Source organism: Gallus gallus, chromosome 3 (assembly GCF_016699485.2).
Source record: "Gallus gallus isolate bGalGal1 chromosome 3, bGalGal1.mat.broiler.GRCg7b, whole genome shotgun sequence".
NCBI classification, from domain to species: domain Eukaryota; kingdom Metazoa; phylum Chordata; class Aves; order Galliformes; family Phasianidae; genus Gallus; species Gallus gallus.
Genome location: NC_052534.1, coordinates 90029580 through 90049749, shown reverse-complemented (window position 1 = coordinate 90049749; position 20170 = coordinate 90029580). Strand labels below are relative to the sequence as shown.

General features: G+C 36.1%; 1 long non-coding RNA gene across 1 annotated transcript in view; it reads left to right on the top strand.

The window, feature by feature from the left end:
- The window catches only part of LOC112532174, a 135816-nt gene that overhangs the window by 38150 nt on the left and 77496 nt on the right, over positions 1 to 20170 (top strand). Inside the window, exons 2-3 of the long non-coding RNA XR_005858679.2 lie at positions 635 to 790; positions 1079 to 1344. This is a non-coding gene — a long non-coding RNA (uncharacterized LOC112532174). The remainder of the gene's footprint in view (positions 1 to 634; positions 791 to 1078; positions 1345 to 20170) is intronic.

Genomic DNA, 20170 nt, shown 5'->3' with positions numbered 1-20170 from the left:
GCACTCCCAGGTTTGCATCCTTACTAATTGCAAAGTCTATTCTTGCCTGCAGTTTCTTGTTTGCTTCTTAATTTGACCAGCTTTGTTTCTTGTAGTCATTTTGAGTACATTTGACTACCTGTAAACTTAGAAGTTTAAATTCATAGAATCATTAAGGTTGCAAAAGACCTTGAAAGTCATCTAGTGCAACCGTTCACCTACCACCAATATTTTAGCACTAAAACATGTCCTTTAGTACCACATCTAAGCATTTCTTGAACACCTCCAGGGACTGTGACTCAACCACCTTCCTCCACAGCCAATTCCAGTGCTTGATCACTCTTTCAGCAAACAATGTTTTTTCTAATATACAACCTCAACCTCCCCTGGTACAACTTGAGGCCATTCCCTCTAGTCCTACTGATAGTTATGTGGGAGAAGAGGCTTACTCCCACCTGGCCGTAATCTCCTTTCAGGTAGCTGTAGAGAGCTATAAAGTCTCCTCTAAGCTTCCTCTTCTCTAAACTAAACAATCCCAGTTCCCTCAGCCGCTCATCATAAGGCCTGTTTTCCAGACCACTCACCAGCTTTGTTGAATTGATGTCTTTCTTCTGATGAGGGACCCAAAACTGAACACTGTACTCTTTATTCACAGTACTCACCAGAATACAGGGAATGATCATCTACCTAGTCCAGCTGACTGCACTATTTTTTATACAAGCCAGGACGCCATTAGCCTTCTTGACTACCTGGGCACACTGCTGGGTCTGTTCAGGCAGGCATTGACCAACACCCTTAGGTCCATTCCCAGGTTTGTGTGTCTTTTTATGTTCTTTTTATGTTTTATTATGTTTATGTTCTTTTTTTTCCTCAGGATCTCATTTGACAAAATTGATTTTAATGAAATAAACATTCCTACATGCCGTGTCCCCTTATCTGCTTTGTTCTCCTTACTACCTCTGTTATCATTTCTCAGATCTATGTCTCTATATGCTCTTGTTTATGGCTGCTTCCCTTTCTTATTAACCCTTCTCTGATTGAAAAAGTTCCTTTACCAGATAGTATTAACAGAGCAGACACTCTCTCCTTACTTTTACAGGAAAATTGTGATTAGTTAAACCATTTGATTCCAGTATGTGTATGGGAACTGTTGAATCACGGCCTGAACCTCTGATTGACCACCTGAGGCAAGTGCTGAGTCAGCTGCAGGGGCACAGGTGAACGCAATTTCACCTGAGTGACCGGAAGGGGTGGAGCCAGGCTCCACTCCTCCTAGACCCCCATTTAAGGGCTGACTCCCAAGGAGGAAGGATCTCTATCTGGAAATCACTCCTCTTGGAGCCCTTCTGCAAGCTCAGGACACAGGTGAGATTTTTATTTCATTTCTCCTTTATAACACAATAATCTCTCTGGTCCATAACCTGTTTGCCATATAAGTGTGTTTTGTAAGATGTTATTGTATGAAGCCAGGACTAATCAAACAACTTGATAACCGATGACCACACAGTATTAAAATTAGGAAAACATTGCATTTCACAGCATATCTGTAGCTTATCACTCAATGTGAAATCATAGTTTTGTAGTATTTGGTTGAAGTAGAACTGTTCCTTTCAAAACTTATGAGGTAACACTCATTACTTCTCCATGATTGTGAAATCTGCATGGCAAGAAGGAATCAGAGATATAGTTTCAATAGAATTATGCTTTGCTTTGTGATTACATATCATTCTAAGCTAGCCCAAAATTGACAGACAGTTAGAAATGTGATTTGAAAAAACATGACTATAACCATTTGATGAACCGTTGGATCTATGTTGATGTCAGGAACTGTAGATCATCTACGTGCCAATACATGTTTTTTTCCAGTAAGAATGGTTTCTTGTCAACAATGCTTCTCATTTTCCCACTGAGGGAGTGGATCAGCTGTCAAATGAAAAGTGTCAAAGAAAGAAACCTACAGGTATAGAGCATAGTAATCTTTTTTATGTCTGGAAGATTTAATGGTAGAGGTTAAAAACAATCCCCCTACTTCTTATGTAATGCTGAATAGATATGGCTTCATGGGGATTTGTGTAAGAACATTTTCAAGAATATATCAGGTCTAAGAAGTCATTATATTTTTTCTCTGTTAACATTGCTATGCTTTTTAAATTATGTTTAATACTTTCTTTGTTTCAAAATAATATTTTTATTATCTGGTGAAGACTGACTAAAACTCATGGTAAGGAGATGAGCCAATGACATTTCAGTTCTCTCAGCTGTAATTCATCAGTTCCTATTAGTAGTATTAAAGTATTTTCTATGTGAGTATATGGATACGTCATTACCATTTTTGATAGTTTTAGTATTCTTGAAGGCGATATATGAACTGCCAGCAAAAGCAGGATATTAACAATATATATCATTACTTTCAGGAGCAGAAAAGTATCTTAAATAAAGGAACTAAACTAAAAGCTCAGTGGTGTTTAAGTGTTTTGTTAGGGAAAAATACTGCTGGAAAATTGTAGTGGTATAGAAATGAGGAAAACAGCTATGCTAAATCCAGCAAGGTATTTTAATATTATTTTAATAATGAAAAAAATCAAAGAACCAATAAAATATTTCATGGTTGAAAACATAAATATTAAACAGGAGGTTTTAAAGTTTGTCTTCAAAGAAATATATGCCCCCCTGAGAAGTGAGTATGACATAAATGGTAACCAGTACTGTTCAGCTTTGGAGGTTATCTGATAAGCAATTAGCACTGTCTTCTGGAAAGATACATAATAATTTAAATGATGAGACATTGAAATAGTGGGAGAATATTTAAGAATTCTGGCAACATTTTTTTAAACAGTTCCATAATCTATGTTTTGTCTCATAGTGCAGATCTGTGCAAACACTGTCTCCCAGGTAAATTCCTCCAGGTCCACATCTAGCATTTATCTGAGCTGTGAAAAACAATATGATCTGAGATGCCACCTTAGTTTATACCAGTGATTCTGATTTAATGATTTAAGTAAAAATAGGGAATAATAAAGCAACAACAACGAAGCCCAACAGTTTCTCTCTGACTGCTGTTTCTTCAACTCTGTCATTCTGTTGTTGATTGAGGAGAAAAAACCTTTGGGAAAAGAAACAGAATAAAGCAACAACAGCAGCAACAACCAATGTAAGGAAACCTACAGATGTTGTGTTGTTAAAGCAGATATTTTGTTTAAGGGAAAACAGTTTACTTTGTAAAGCCTGAATTCTAAAAACAGCACAGGCTGAGGCAAAAAAAAAAAAAAAAAATTCTACCCTAAATGCCTTTCTGGCTCTCAATAATATATAATGAGAATTAAATGGAATTCCTGTTCAAAATGAAATGTCAAGGACTAAACAGAATATGAAAAGAGATGACCAACACATTGCTACAAAATTATCCAATTATTGCAATTAACTGCTAGTACTGAATCTTCTGGTTTACAGAAAGCTGTTTTCACTGCTTTTATTTTGAAACATAAGTTCTATGGATAATCCTTCCTGGAAGTCCTGTCCAGAAAATAACTTTTCCACCAAAAAAGAAAAAAAAAAAATTGTATGAGAAACAAACAGCTCTGTATTTTACTTTATTTTGTAAAGTCAGTATAAACTACAGAGTCAAAAATGTTGTTGTTGTAATAGCCCACATTTTGAAAACACTTATGTAAAATTTCTCATTCATAGTTCCTAGTAATAATATATTCTTAGAAAATGACTGAATAATTTGTTTTTATACATCTGGGACAGAAAAATGCTGAAAGCTATTAAAATCAAATTATTTTCTCAAAATTTTTATTTCTAATATGTGCTTAGAAGTAGGAATTACTGAGGTTGGCAGAACGTTGCACCTTATTCAGGGAGAGGTAATTATGCCTTGTCAATTAGATACTAAATCACTGAACTACAAGTAGCTAGTGATATGTAGCTATCATTACCATTTCAGATTATTTAACCATTTATCTAAGGTCTGCCTTATTTAAAGGCAGGATATGCTTTTTTTTTGTCAGGAAATTTACTAAATGTGGGAATAAAAAAAGTAGAGGAAATAATACTGTAATTTTAACCTGTGATGATGGTTCTGCAACACCAGTTGTTTACAGCTCAGTGACTGAGAATCTAACTGACAATGAATAATTACTGCCTCTTTAAATAGGACGAAGAGTGCTTTCACTGTGATATGACTGGAGAATAGCCATATGAGGAAGGGCCCAAATGTTTGACAAAAATCACTTTGCCTTTTTCTTCTGTTTAATTGCATTAACATTTGAGGCTAAATTTGGTTCTGAATTGTGTCTGTATTTCTTTACTGATGTCAGTGGGTTTGACTTTTCATAAAGGAATTTGGAGAAGTAAACTGACTTTGCATGCATAATCAAAGCAGCATACTACATTTGAGTTGTATTTGCACTGTGGTCTAGCATCCCAATCAAATGCAACTCTTTTCTGTAACAGTGCTTAAAATGGAGAAATTCTGCAGAAGTCAGTCCAAAGGCATTGGGATCCAACTACATTATATGTTTTGTGACATTACAAGGCAAACTCTTTTACCTTTTTCTAACTGCAGGAAAAGATACTTGATATCTGACAACAAATCCCACAAGAAAGTGAGTCTGCATGAGGAAAAAATACTACTGAATCATCAAACAGCTCAGTTTGAAGTCATTAAAGTCCTATGAACATTTGAATATTTGGCTAGATATGTCATTTGGGAATGCCACAGAAATCAAATTGGGGAAAAAAAGTCTTGAGCCACTAAAGAAATATCTTAAAAATAGTTTTAGATACTTGTCGTTTTTCTGTGTGAGGATTAAGTTCTCTACAGTGATGTTTTCATAGATCATCACAGTTTTCACTAGAAGTGCATCCCTGTATGAAGGCTTAATTTCAATTTTACTTAATATCAAGTGATAATTTCCTTTTGTTTAATCTTAGAGTAGGGTAATAATCTTCCTGTTGCCTGGTGCATACAGAAGTGAAATAGGATGGTACATCATATGTAACATGCTACTCTACTTTTGTTGATAATCTTATCATTGTTTCACAGTCTGCCCTTCATCCTTGTTGAGTTAACATTTGTCTCCATCATGAATCACTGAAGGACAACCTTAATGATCTTTTGTTGACCTATAATTTTTTTTCTCATGCTCTTACCTCATCATTATGGTCAACACAAGATACTTGATTAATAAACTGAAGATCTGATATGCATAATATCTGGTATTTAATCAAGAAGCAGAGACAAGACAAGTTCAAATCCATTTTAAAACTTTAGCAATTCTAATGCAATTCTTTTACCCTTCCCAGGAGAGTGTTACTATTTACTCATTTACTGGATAAAATGAAAACTGTGGTCCTTTCGACATATCTTAAAATCAAAGAATCATAGGATCATGAAATCTTTAGGGTTGGAAAGAACCTCTGAAGGCCATGTAGTCTAGCTCCCCTGCAATGAACAGAGATATCTTCAGCTAGATCAGGTTGCCCAGAGCCTGATCCATCCTTGCCTTTAAAGTCTCCATGAATGGGGCATCCACCACATCACTGGGAAACCTGTTCCAGTGCCTCACCACCCTCACTGTAAAAGATTTTTCCTTATATATAACCTATATCTACCCTCTTTAAGCTTGAAACCATTTCCCCTTGTTCTGTTCTATTGCCACAGTCCCTGCTAAAGAGTCTGTCCCCTTCTTTCCTGTAGTTCCCCTTTAGATATTGAAAGGCTGTTATCAGATCACATTGGAGCCTTTTCTTCTCCAGGCTGAAGAACCCCAGCTCTCTCTGCCTGTACTCATAGGAGAGGTGTTACATTCTGTGGATCGTTTTTTGTGGCCCTTCTTTGGATGTGCTCCAACAGGTCTATATAATAATGAGCTCTCTTTCATAGGACATTTCAGAATTGTCCAGATCGTGCATCTCATATGAGTAGAAGCTTCACACATTTTCCTTATTCAGAAACCTGAGCTCAGGGACAGACAAAAGTTGTAATGCTTTCATTCACCTACTCCTTATTACAGAAACTTTGGACAGAGACTGCAGAGGTATGTTTTAGTCATCATTCTAAAAATTCTTATGTCTATCATTGCTATGTTCTACCACATTGCACTATGCTATTGCAATATTTTGTGGTCAATATGTTCATTAATCTACAAAATGAGTTTGTAGGTAGGATATTGGGCAAATATATACAAAGAAGACTTCTAAATATTTTAAGAGCTTAATTATGCTGAAGCTAGAACAATTCCGTTTTTGTGCTTGTAAGATGTTTCAGTTCTTAGATAAACCATGATCTTATTCGGGTCTTATTTTTCAGCTACTCAGTATCATTTGTGGTTTTGAAATGTTGATTTTTTTTTTTCTTTCCAGAATGCATTTATAGAGAACACATAACACTTTGGGCTTTCTTTTGTTTTCCAGTTGACATCACCACAAGGTCATACAATGAAATAAAATGTCACATTCTTCCTGTATTTACCCTAATGAAGAATCTGGTGGGTGGTGTTTCTAATCCAGATGCAAGAAGTTGGTGTTTCTTTTCTACATTGCGCTTTGGAAAATTATTCTTTTTATGTTTGGACAGTCGATGGTTCACTGCAGAATATCTGCCTGACATCAAAGGACCTATCAAAATGAAGGACACCTACTGAGATAAATTCTTTCAATATACTTTTTTTAACAACACATCTCTTTGAGGTTTTCTCATCCTGTCCCATTTGCATTATAAAAATACATAAAATAAAAAGCATCCCACAGTATTATGAGTAAAACCTTTAAAAGGTATTCAAATGGGTATTTCAAAAATCATCATTTTAGTTGCTATTCAGAAAACACAGTAAAAGTGCATGGGGGAAGAACATTGAAGCTCAAGAAAATAAAAGGGAAAAGAAAACCCAGAAAACATAATAATTTTGTTGCCTCCTAAGCCAGGATAAATTTCATAAAGAGATGTATTCTGATTTATATTTCTTAGGATGCAAAAAGCAGAACCCCCTGAACTCCCTGGGGGAACACAGAAGAGTATCAAACTGACTAAACTTCTTCACCAACCATGAGAAAAATATTATCCAGGTGAGGTGCGAAGATGGCTGCCATTGCTGCCTCTTCACATTCCTGACAAATGATTAATTTATCATACTTTTAAATGATTACTTATCATACGTTTTGATGGCCTTTGGCCTTCTAGAATAGGAATAGAGTACTGATGGATAAGGGAAGAGTAACTGTTGTAATCTACATGGACTCGTGAGAAGCATTTCACACTGTCACATTTGGCATCCTTGTTGCATATGACATCCTAGTCTTTAAATTGGGGAGACATGGATTTGATGGATGGATGATGTGGTGAATAAGGAGCTGGCTGAATGATAGCACTCAGAGTTGTGGTTAATGGCTCAATGTCCAGGGGAGAGTTGGTGATGAGTGGCATTTCTCAGTGATTGACATTAGGACTAGTGCTTTTTACCATCTTTGTCAGTGATGTGGATAATAGGATTGAGTGCACTCAGGAGTTCTGCAGACAACACCAAGATGAGTGATACAGTCAACATGCTAGAGGAAGAGTATATCATTCAGAGAGACCTTCACCTGATAATACCTGATAAGTATGCCCATGCAAATGCCATGCTTAGCAAGTCCAAATACAAAGTCCTGCACACAAGCTGAAAAAGTGCACTTGCAACTCAGAAAGCCAATTGTATCTGTATTTGCATCAAAATAAGCATGGTGAGTAGATATCAGGTGGTGATTCTGCTTTACAAATGAGATCCCTCCTGGAGTACACCTGTTATTTCTGGGGGGTCTCCAGCATAAGGACACTGACATGTTGGATTGAGGAGGGCTACAAGGATGATCAGAGTGCTGACGCACCTCTCCTGTGAAGAAAAGCTGAGAGAATTGGTGTTGTTAAGTCTGGAGAAGAGTCTAGAGAGCTCTTTATCAAGGAGTGTAATGATACAAGCAGTAATGTCTTTAAACTAAAACAGGCCAGATTTAGATTGGATATAAGGAAGATATTCTTTACTCAGAGGGTGATGAGGCACTGAAACAAGTTGTCCAGAGAATCTGTAGATGTCTGATCCCTGAAGGTATTCAGGGCCAAGTTGAATGGGGCTTTGGGCAACCTGGTCTAGTGGAAGATGTCTTTGTATATGGCAGGGGGCTTGGAATTAGATGATATTTGTGGTCCCTTTGAACCCAAATCATTATATGATACTATGATGCCATGATCCCAGACAGTTTCGCTGAAAAATGGTGGTGTTAAATGAAGAATTAGGAATGAGTAGTAGGAAGAAGAGTAGCTGAATCACCAGAATGAAGTTCTTTGATAGGGAAAAACAAGTTATTGAGGAACAATTCCAGTCATCAATAAATACTGGGGACTATCTAGCTGGAAAGCAACTCTGCAGAAAATGACCCAGACATCCTGTCGAACACAAAGTTGAACTGGAGTCCATAAGAAGGCTAATGGTATTCTTGGCTGAATTAGGCAAAATATCCTCAGCAGGTCAAGAGAGATGGTCCTTCCCTTTCACTCAGCACTGATGAAACCACACCTGGAGTACTGTGTTCATTTCTTGGCTTCTCAGTACAAGAAGACATGGGCATGCTGGAAAGAGTCCAGCACAGGGCCACTAACATGATCAAGGGATTCTAGCATATATCCTATGAGGACTGGGAGTGCTGGGATTGCAGTCCACGGAAGAGAATGCTCATGGGGGATCTTATCAGAGTGCATATATACCTGAAATAATGGTAGAAAGAAGATGGACACAGACTCTTTTCAGTACTGTCCTGACCTTTGTTGCAAGTACTTTCTTTTGTCTCTGGAGGAAAAGAAATTGATAGGTGATAATAGTTTTCCAGAGCAATCATCGTAATTTTTTAGTGACTATCACCATTAATTAAAATACAACTCTATGTAACAAAGGAGCTAGCTAAAGCTAGTTGGTGTATTTCTTGTTATGTGAGAATCTGATACTCGACAGACTAAACAGACATCTGTGCTTTGGTCTTCCTATCAGTGTATTCGTACAACACAGTGCACAGCACAGCAGAAGCTGCTCTGTTTTCTGTAAAGAAGATCATCACCTTTCACCATGCACTTCTGCTATTTGTCTGAAGATGTAGATAATAAGAATGTCTCACAGGTTTTTCTTTCATGAAGGACTTAGTACTTAGGTGAAGAGAAACACAAGGTAAACAGCCTATTGCCTTATAAGATGAACAGGTTTCTTAATTTTATAATTCTGTAAAATCCATGTTAGATATCTTTTAGGAAAAGTTGATAAAAATTTTATCCAAACTTATATCACTTGTTCATGAGTCCATCCTTTCTGTAAAAATGACAGTTTACTTCATCTCTGGATAGGTAAATGTATAATTAACAAAACACTAGTAATGATGTTGTACGCTTTATTGCAAGGAAGATGTTAAACCTTGTATCATCAGTGTTTTCAACTATAGAAAATATATGGTGATGAATAATAGAAAGTTTGAAAATGTGTTAACTCTCTTTGGATTTTACAGTGCTTTCAGTTTTTCATAAATAGCCTCCCAAGTTGCAGAATAGATCAGTTGCCATGAAAGTATATAAACTGTTTTTGAGTGGTGTCCCCCAAGGCTCAGTGCTGGGGCTGCTTCTGTTTAACATCTTCATTGATGATCTTGATGAGGGGATTGAGTGCACCCTCAGTAAGTTTGCAGATGACACCAAGCTGGGAGGGAGTGTTGATCTGCCAGAGGGGAAAAGGGCACTATAGAGGGACCTGGATAGACTGGATCGATGGGCCGAAGTTAATGGTATGAGTTACAGTATGGCCAATTATCAGGTCCTGCAATTTGGTCATAACAACCCCAGGCAATCCTACAGGCTTGGGGAGGTGGGGCTGGAATGCTGCCTGATGGAAAGGGACCTTGGTGTACTGTTGGACAGTTGGCTGAATGTGAGCCAGCAGTGTGCCCAGGTGGCCAAGAAGGCCAACAGCATCCTGGCTTGTATCAGGAATGGTGTGGTGAGCATGACTAGGGAAGTCATCCTGCCCCTGTACTTGGCATTGGTGAGGCCTCACCTTGAGTACTGTGTTCAGTTTTGGGCACCTCAGTACAGAAAGGACATTGAGGTGCTGGAGCAGGTCCAGAGAAGGACAGCGAGGCTAGTGAAGGGCTTGGAAAATCAGCCTTATGAGGAGAGGCTGAGGGAGCTGGGGCTGTTTAGTCTGGGGAAGAGGAGGCTGAAGGGAGACCTTATTACTCTCTTCTAGTACCTGAAAGGTGTTTACAGGAAGAGCGGGGTAGGTCTCTTCTCACTGGTGACAGGTGGAAGGACGAGGGGAAATGGCCTCAAGTTGCGCCAAGGCAAGTTTAGGTTGGACGTTAGGAAACACTTCTTTACAGAAAGGGTGGTTAAACACTGGAATAAGGTCCCCAGGGGGCTGGTTGAGTCACCATCCCTGGATGTGTTTAAGAGCCATTTGGGTGTGGTACTCAGCGATATGATTCAACGGAGGGTTGTTACAGTTAGGGTACTATGGTTAGGCTGCGGTTGGACTTGATGATCTTTGAGGTCCTTTCCAACCTGAGCAATTCTATGATTCTATGAATCAAAGTGCTAAAACACTTACAATGTATGCAGATGAATATGGGGAAGTTAATGTTGTCGATCTCATATGCTAAACTAGAGAGGTGAAAACTCACTATCACCACTGAAACTTTTGGCACATAGATTTTGCTTCAGATGCTATACAGACTGCTATACCAGAGACTCTGACTACATAAGATATATGAGATATGTGGGAATGAATCTTGTTGTCAGGGCAGGGTAAAAAATCTTTTTCTGTCAGTAATGTCATCTATAAAGTGTGTTTGCTACAGAATGCTTTTTTTTATTTCAGTATTTGTTTAAGCAGCAGAAATACAGGCCTTGAAGTGAACTGAAATTCTTCACAATTTCTGAGCTGCTAGGAAGCCGTATGCTTTAGGAAAGCATTTAGGAAAACAACCTAGAGAATGCTACAGAAGGAGTCAGGGAGTAGATTGTTTTGTTACATAGTAAGTGTCATAATGTCAATAAACAACCATCATTTCAAAATATCATTAAAAAAAAAAAGAATTAATTTGGACTGAGAAAAATTCATTCTGAATAAGAATTCTGCTAGCTTGCTGTATATTCTGCAATATTGTTTATACAGTTGTTAATGATAAAGAAGAAAAATTCTCTTTCATGATTCCTTGAACTTTTCTTGAAATTCATACTTTTCTACTAAATACAACAAATTTTTAGTCAGAAAAATATCTACTTCATCTATTTTGCAAACTCCAGCATACAGTGATTTATTTTCTGTCTAGACTGGAAAAGCTTTGGAAAGGAGAGGTTAAATCTATTCTCTCATTTGATGAAAAATTGAGGAACATTTTTTTCAGGTGGAAATAAGGTTTTTTTCATGTCATCTAAATTATTTGTAGCAGTCTTGAAGTATCAGAATTATTATTTCCCATCATGATAATTTTACATATACTTATTTTCTGAAATCTAAAAGAAGGTACTGCTGTTTTGACCAGGAAGCTATAGTGAAATAAAATTAACAACAGGAAAAGAAATTATAAGTTCACTGAGACGCCCACTTGCCAAAGACAGCTATTTTAAATTTTGGTATTAGACCTTAATATTTTTTTCACTTACAACAGAGAATAATTTTTCAGATAAATATTCAGTGGAATTTAAAATGGTTTTACACAGCTAACTCTAACATGTCACTACTTGGAATTAAATGAACATAATGTAAAAATGTCCTTGGACTTACGGAACTATTTTTTGTCCCAGTATTTTCTGAAGATTGATTCAGGTTGGACTGATTTCTAAGGACTGATTTTAGGTCATGCAGAGAAGGTCTGTCTTGTCATTGGAAGTGTTCAAAGTCAGATTGGATGGGGCTTTGAGTAACCTGGCCTAGTGGAAAGCTTCCCTGCCTAAGAGTGGGGAGCTACATGACCTTTAGAGTCCCTTCCAACCTAAACCATTCTATGATTCTATACTACTTAGTTTACAACACCCCATACTGTTTTCCTGCTAGAATTCTATGTCTGTAATTTCCCATCACCTATCATATATTTCAGAACATTTATTTTTTTTCTCAAAGACTCCTCTTTGTGTAGGTAGATCATCAATTTTATCTTGATATTGTCAAGGATATCACCAATATCCCATTGTACTTGTTCATTCTTAAAAAAACACCTTATGGTGACAATTCATCCGGTTTATGTACTAAAAGTTCAAGTTCTTTTTTCTTACTTCCTCTATTTCTGTTTATTTGTTGTTTTGACTTGTTTTAATGTTTTGTCACCTCAAATGCTTAGTAGATTGTGTCATTTTTTTCCATCTTTCCTCATTTATTAGATATTATCATTGTTCTCATGGCCCAGGACTCTTAGAGATAATCTCTTTGACCATGTTATTTTATTACACTTAGTTTAACCTGCTTCCTTTTGTAACAAAGTTAAAGGTTGAGAGGTGATATTCTATCAGCTCTTCCTCTTTGTGAATTAGATGGAATCATTCATTGTTTCAGCATGTCAATGTACTTTCAATATACTGTCAGTATACTTTTGTGGATTCCTGTTAAAAATCACCTCTTTTCCATTGTCTGGGGAGATAGTCCAAAGGAATACAGCTGTGCATCTGTGTATTTTGTCATCTAAAACAGTGATTTTTTCTTCTGGCATTATCATCTGATATCTTGCTCCTAAGGAAGCTGTACAATTTTTAGATTCTTTTTTTCCCCCTAGTTTTGTATCATAGAAAAGGATGCTAATTGTATTTTTGAATGAATCATCTTTAGCAGTCAATGCTTTGGTTAGCCTAATAGATTGTAAATTATCTTTTTGGATAGAAAAGAATACCAAACATAAACATAATTTTTTAGTTAGACTTGACTGATTTGATTACAGATCTTAACAGCTTCATTTATATGCATGATGTCATCTTCTTTCTAATCTTGATTCAGTTCTGGTGCTCTGTATCAAGTACAATACAAGCATTCAGGAAATGTTATACCTGAACAAGTTCTTTTTTTCTGCATGTTAGCTGTAACCAAAATATTCACTGCACAAGCAGGATGGTTTTCTTGTAAATTTATGTATGTGTGTTACTCTGGACCACTCAACAGACCCATGCAGTGGGCAGTAAATAGTAGGTCAGCTATTGAGATCTCTCTGTATGTAGGCAGAAGAGGGAATGATTGTCTTAAATATTTGACTTTTAGATAGCTAGATTTGGTGAGATTAATCCAATACTTGCTGCATTATTACACTCAAAAGCTAATGGGGAAAAAAAAATGTCGCTACATGGTTTTAACTGTTTGTTGCTCTTCAGCCTCTGTCTAAATCCATTCCTTTAGTAACATCTGTACTTTAGCTATTAAACTGAACTTATATATATTCAGATTGTATGGTTTTAAAATATTCCAGACTGTCTTTAACTTTGGGCCCTGGAGCATACTGATATGAGAAAACAACTGTCTGAAACTCTTTCATCAGCATTAATCTTTCTTAGGATTAACATCATCCCTCCACGGACTCTTGGCCCAGAGTCAATGCAGTAAGACCTTTTTGTACTTATTGCATAGTCATAGAAAAACCTAGGCTGGAAAGGACCTCTGGATGTTGTCTAGTCAACCTTCTGTTCAAAATAAGCCTAACATTAAATCAGTCATCTCATACATAAGTATTAGATGTAAGATGTTAATTTATTGTGGTTACTCTGGCTTACAGTGTATTTACTATTTTGAAGAGAAACCAAACCTGAAATGAAACTTTTGGAATTTATGTTTACAGTTTTAGTTTTTTTTACAAAGAAATTATATTGCTATACATAATGATTGATGCCTTGACACTTTCTTTTCAGACAAAGGTTAAGTTTGATCAAAGTTCTTATAGTAACCTTTCTCGACCGAGTTTCCTTTTTCTCGTGGCCATCATTATGGCAAGGACTGTTATTCAAAGAAATCAGTCACACTGTACTACATTCATATTTCCTATTTTGTGCATAGAGGATATTTAGCCCTCACTATACTCAGTTCTGGAGGTAATCAACAACTGCTTATTAGAGAGTCCTTAAAAGTCATTGCCTTTCTTATTTCTAGCCACATTTTTAGCACAGAACAAGACGTCTCTGTTTTAGTGATTCCTAGATGATGTTATTCCTATTACCAGACATCAGCTACTCTTACTACAAATTGGAGGTCCTTATCTGTGCTGCAGGATATTATGACAAAGACTCCTTTATAAAACAAAAAAAAAATCAATGTTCTCCAGACCATGACTTAATCATCCTTTTTGTATATCAAAGAAAGTACTGAAAAGCTTGAGGCAATGGTGTAAATCAGGCCTTTTGAACAGAAATGATGAGTTAAGGACAGTATTTCAAAATAGTAGAACATGGCCTCTGCCTGAACCTTTCTTTGTTTTTGGTTCAAAGCTTGCTTTCTGAGGCATTTCTGGTGATTAGACTCTGACTTATCAAGGAGATGAGAGGTGGGCATCAATGTATGGACAATTTTACATTTGAAAGCATTTCTTTGGAGCTGTTTGCCTTCAGAAGAGAGTGCTCAGGACTGTTTGCTGGCAGAAGATCTGGCCTGTGACCAAGTACTCCAGCTTGCTGTGGGAGACTGGGGATGATACCATTGCATTCTGTGAAGGCAAGACACGCGTTGACACCTCCATGCTCCCTCTTATCTGCTGGCAAGGCCCAGAAGATGGGAACAAAAGGAGTTCCTGCTGAGATCCAAAAGCCAGAAGCTGTCACTCCAAGAAAAGCTGATTTGACCACTTCAGACTTATGAATAAGTTTGTACTGCCATTGAAAAGTTAGTCACAGTCATCACCGTCAATCGAACAACAACACCTGATGACCCAGCTGTAAACCACTCTGGACCCATGGTGGTCACTATCTCCCTCTTGCTTCCTACAAAGACTCCTTGCTTTTATTTCCTATCTTTTCTATCACCCTTCTTCCCTTTCTCATCTCCCTAAACGACCAGGATTTGTAATTAACTGGTCAGGCTAACATTTGACCCATTATGTCTTAATCTCACCATTGAGTATACATATATTAAAAGAACCTCCTCTCCCTCCTATAAATTCGAGCAAGACAGCCTCTTGTAAATCTTATTCTTTTGTTTTCTTTGATGATTCATTTTGTTCGGTAATTTGTAACAAAGCTTCTTTGAGAATCTAGAAGTACACTGTGGTTCAACACCTGTTAAAATTTTGATAGAGCAGTGGAGCCTTCTTGAAATTGAAAAGCTGAATCTACTGAAAAGCAAGATGGCATGAGTGAAACCCTCTGGAAAGAAACATGAATGATTACATGAATAAAACATGAATGACACTCTTCCTGCTGAAAAACAATTAAAAAACAAACAATAACTTCTTTTGCAAAAGGAATAGTCTTGATTTGTATTTTTTAAACCACAATTAGCTTTAAACATACCTGTATTTCTGATTAATTTTGATCATATTTAGTATTTTTAAAAGCTATTACAATTTTATTTGCTCTAAAAATTGGAAATGTATGCAAGGGTAAATAATTTTCCAAACTTATTCCAAACAAAGTTAGTTATTGACAAAGTCCTGTTGACTACAATAGACGCACCTTTCTGATATAAGGCACTTTATAACTTTATATACATTTTTTAGGTTGACAGATTTGGGGTTATCTAATGATCTGTACCTCAACTCTATCCTTTCAGATTTGGAGGAAAGAAGGAGGAGTGAGAACAAGTTTTACCTGTTTTAGATATATCCTGCTTGCTAACTAGTTTTTTCATTCTGCTTGCTTCTTCTATTGCTGCTGTTGAAGAGCGTTGAAAAATGTTCTCCAACAGCACTGAAGGAGTCCTACATCTTTTATTTTGTTAAATATGTGTAAATCTAAAGGATACTTTTAAATATTTGACAAGAATTCTGTATGTGGATAGATCCTCCCATACCTATGAATATTTTGTTTCATTATTAAAGTACAGATTTATTGAAATCTGAGATAATACCATTATTTGCCCTTACAGACCATCAATTTTACTTCTTTTTTTAAAAAACTTCTGATTTTCATTCTCCTCCTGGATAAAAGACCTTTGGCAAAACTTTCCTATCTTTTCTGTAAGTGGATGTTATGCTTCAGTCCCTAAGAGTCTTTAAGGTTGGTTTAATATTTGCAAAGTGGAAAAGATAGCTTCCTGACAGTGTATTTCCTTGACTACAACAGAGGCACTAAGAAGTGTAACTGGGGTACTTTGCAAATCATCTAGTGAGAACTTGAACTATGAGTACTGCTCTGAAAGTAATACCTTCAGTTATATTATATTGGCCCATGTTGTCAGAGGTGGTCAGAGGTGGATGATAATATGGAAGTAGAGGGTGAACCTTCCTACCAATATTCCATTACATTCTATTGCTGTGCAATAGATGGTCTCACGTGGAAGTGCACATAAAAAAAAAAAAAAAAGCTGTTCCATTGAATTTCTCCATTTGGAAAAAATTGCACCCATTGACATTTATTGACACTTGCTGAAAGTTTATGGAGACTAAACAGTGGATGTTTGCACAGTGAGGTGATGGTGGGGGTGTTTCAGCATTGGCAACAGTGACAGTGGGTCACCTCCAGTGGTGCAGATTTTTGCAAGCACAGCATGCTGGCTCTTGTTCACCACTGTCAAATATGCATAGCTACTGGTGGTGAATATGTTGAAAAAATTGCTTTGTAGCTGAGAATTTGCTCTGTCTTATTGTAATTGTAGTTTCCATGCAAATAAATGATACATTATTTTCAGAGCAATCTATGTAATCATAATGTCATAAAGATTGTTTTGAAGTTCTCAATTTATTATTATTTACTTATTATATTTACTATTTATTGATGCTGCAATGAAAGTGAAATATATTAAAACTGTTTGTTTTTGTAATAGCAGCTCAGTGTTCTGACATGATACATTTCATCTTTATTCATTTTTTTTTAGAATGCTATCAAGAGAGAATGTAAATAAAATATCTTTGCCATCACAGATTAAAAATGTACTTGGAAAATCTGGAAATCTGGAAATGCTTGAATATTTTCTTAAATAAGGAGGAAAATATCAGTACTCGATTGGAACATCTGCTCATTTTTATCCCTGCTATCTCACAGAACTGGATGAACCACTGCCTTTCCTGTCTGTTGGTGACAGTATTAGGTGTAACGTAACAAACTTGGAAAAACATCCTGAGAAGAATGAAGACTTCTCATTCTCATTCTCTTATCCTCACTTTCTCTATTGCTCCATTTCTTACTTCTGTGAACCTTCATTACTCTCCGTTAAAGTAACAAATCATGTCACTCTCTGGAAAACCCTGGAAATTATGATTTAATCCACTTAGGATTGTAGGATTTAGGATTCAGGATCCTGAAGATATCCTCTGCTTTGGAAGCAGTGGACAATGTGTTTATGAGCATCTGCAGGAGTCATAGGCTGTAAGTGTCTAACTTCAGGAATCATAAGAAAGTGGTGAAGAACATGAATGGCTTCCAGCTAAAAAACACAACTTTTTAAGATAGTCCTGTTACTTGTTTGCAGAATAAATGTAAAATACGTTACAAAAGTGAAAACCAAAAGAACAAAAGATATATTAATAACATTTCTTTACCATTTTATTTTCTTATGGGTTACACCAATTTTTCCTGATTAAAGTGATAGCAGAACATAATTTATGATCCCTCAGGCTCTATTCTACATACTTCCGCCATTATTCAAAATCTCTTAGGAGATACAATCATTTTATTTTTTTCTGAAAATTTGTACACTGTTTTTTTTTTTTTTTTAGTATGATCCTGCCATAGTCGTCATAGTTCTATCATTTAGATTTGGACTGTCTACTCCTTGGCTGTTTTTATATCTAGTGTAGGGTATGCATGCTTGGCTTGTGATGTGCTAGGGTTTTTTTTAAGATGTAGAATTTTATCTATCGGAGTATTACATCATCTCTTTTGTTGCATTGCAGTTCCTATTGCTTCTTCCACAGACAGTCGATGAGGGCAAATAAAGTCAGTGAGGGGAACTTTCCTTTCAGTCATAGCTAACATGAAGGGAACTGAATATGCAATGATTCAGTGTTAAAAAATAGAGACTTTTATTGTTGTTTCTGTCAAAACTACATGAACTTTTCCATTTTTGAGCCATACAGTGAGATTTCAGATGAAAGCTGCAAAATACCTAGATCCTTCTAGTATCAATTTTCCTTGACTGTTCAGTGCATGAACAATATATCTACTGAGAAAAATTAATCGTTAATAAAATAGATGCAGTTCAGGGAAAAATAGTTATCTTGAAATAACTTCACTGAAAATTTCTAGAGGTCATTCAGTAGTTCTGTGTGTTTTGGGTACGTTACATTTGGCTTAACTGCAAAATAATCTCTCTTAGTGCTTCAGTACAAGCAGAGTTACTGAGAAGCCAAGAACAAGAAGGGGATTTAAAGTATTTTCATCCATATTTGGATGAAGGCTTTGTATTTTCTTTTTTCTATTTTCTGATGTACACCTACTGATATTTGATCAAAAACAAGTTAATCACACTGCAATGAAAATGCAGTTTATCCTCTTGTTAAGTCAACATTCTGACTGAAGCCAATAATTCTGTTGATATCCTTTCATTTCAGTTACTTTCCTAACTTCACATTCTCTCGTTTGCCTTTTAAACTCTTATTCTAATTAAATTACTTACCTCCAAAGCTATTTGCTCTCATTTAAAGTGTTAAATCATATTAATCCTTTTGCATACAGCTTCATATCATGCCATTCCAGAAGCGAGCTTTTTGAGATTATTCAAGGCTTCTAATTCTTCTGTTTTCTGAATGCTATGCCATTAAACTCAGATGACATGGAAAGTACACTCAGAATGGTTGCATCTTAGCTGTCAAGACATTTGCTTCTGCACAGAGCCAGACTAAAAAAAGCACATAATTTTAAATACTTTTAATTGCTGATATTATTATAAAATATATGACCTGAATTTGAGAAATGTTGATTATCTGCTGATTTCAAACACCTGTCTCTGATGAATTTCAATTGATTTATTAGTACTTCTATTTCTGTAAGTCAAAACATTATTTTCAAAAAATCGATTTCATTACTTTTGGACTAATGTTCTGCTTCATTTTTTCTGTCCTCCAGTAGCATTTGATACTATCTGAAACATTAATTTTATCTTTTTTTTTTTACTACGTATTTATTATTAGTATTTCATTTTCCACTTGCAAAGTAGGGTGTGTTGTTTTTTAATGAATATAGGCAACTTATGAAATTGTTACAAAACTAGTTATAGAAAAATAAAATAAATAAACAATGCATTACTTGAAAGGCTGTTCTTAAGACCTCAAAACTTGAAAATATGCTTGATCTTCCAAGTCTCTAATGCATTTCATTCATAAAGAAAAGCAAAGAACAGCAGTAGCATTGATTTTTCAGCCATCACCCCTGCTGTATTACTCTTGCCATCAACACTAAACAGGGGCTTTTCAGATATATAAAAATACATGGTTTTTTTTCCCAGGCATTACTTGATTTTATGAACAGATTAAATTGATTTTTTGTGTAGGATGGGGAGGGCATAGAGACTTTTAGTTGCCAAGTCTCACTCTGCAGTCCCTTCTCACTTCTCCTGTATCTTTGAACTCTAGCACTATATATTAGGAAAGTTGTTAGCCTTCCTTTAAGCCTTTCTTTAACTTTTTTTCTCTGCTATGGTCTAGTCCTTCCACCCCTGTCAATTTTAACGTGCCATTTTTCTCCGTGATTAGAAACATCTGATGATTTCTTTGGGCCAGCAATTTAAGTGTTATAAGGTTATAAAATCAGATGTGTAATTTAGGATGACAGCCTATGTGAAATAATAGTTCAGGTCTGAATAAATTAAAATGCTATGTCATCCCAGGAAAGAAAGAACTGTATGTATGTACTGCAATCAGTACTGCTTTTATTTTTATAATGAGTTATATTGGGTTACAGGATACTAAGTCCTAGTAGATTAGGCTGACAGAATTCTCTAGACATCCAGTGCTGTACTTAGAGCAGGGAATAACTGCAGTTACATGCAAATTCAAAGTTAGATTATGTTCAGAATCTTGTAAAGCCAAATGTTAAGACCTCTAGCTATAGAGATTCCAC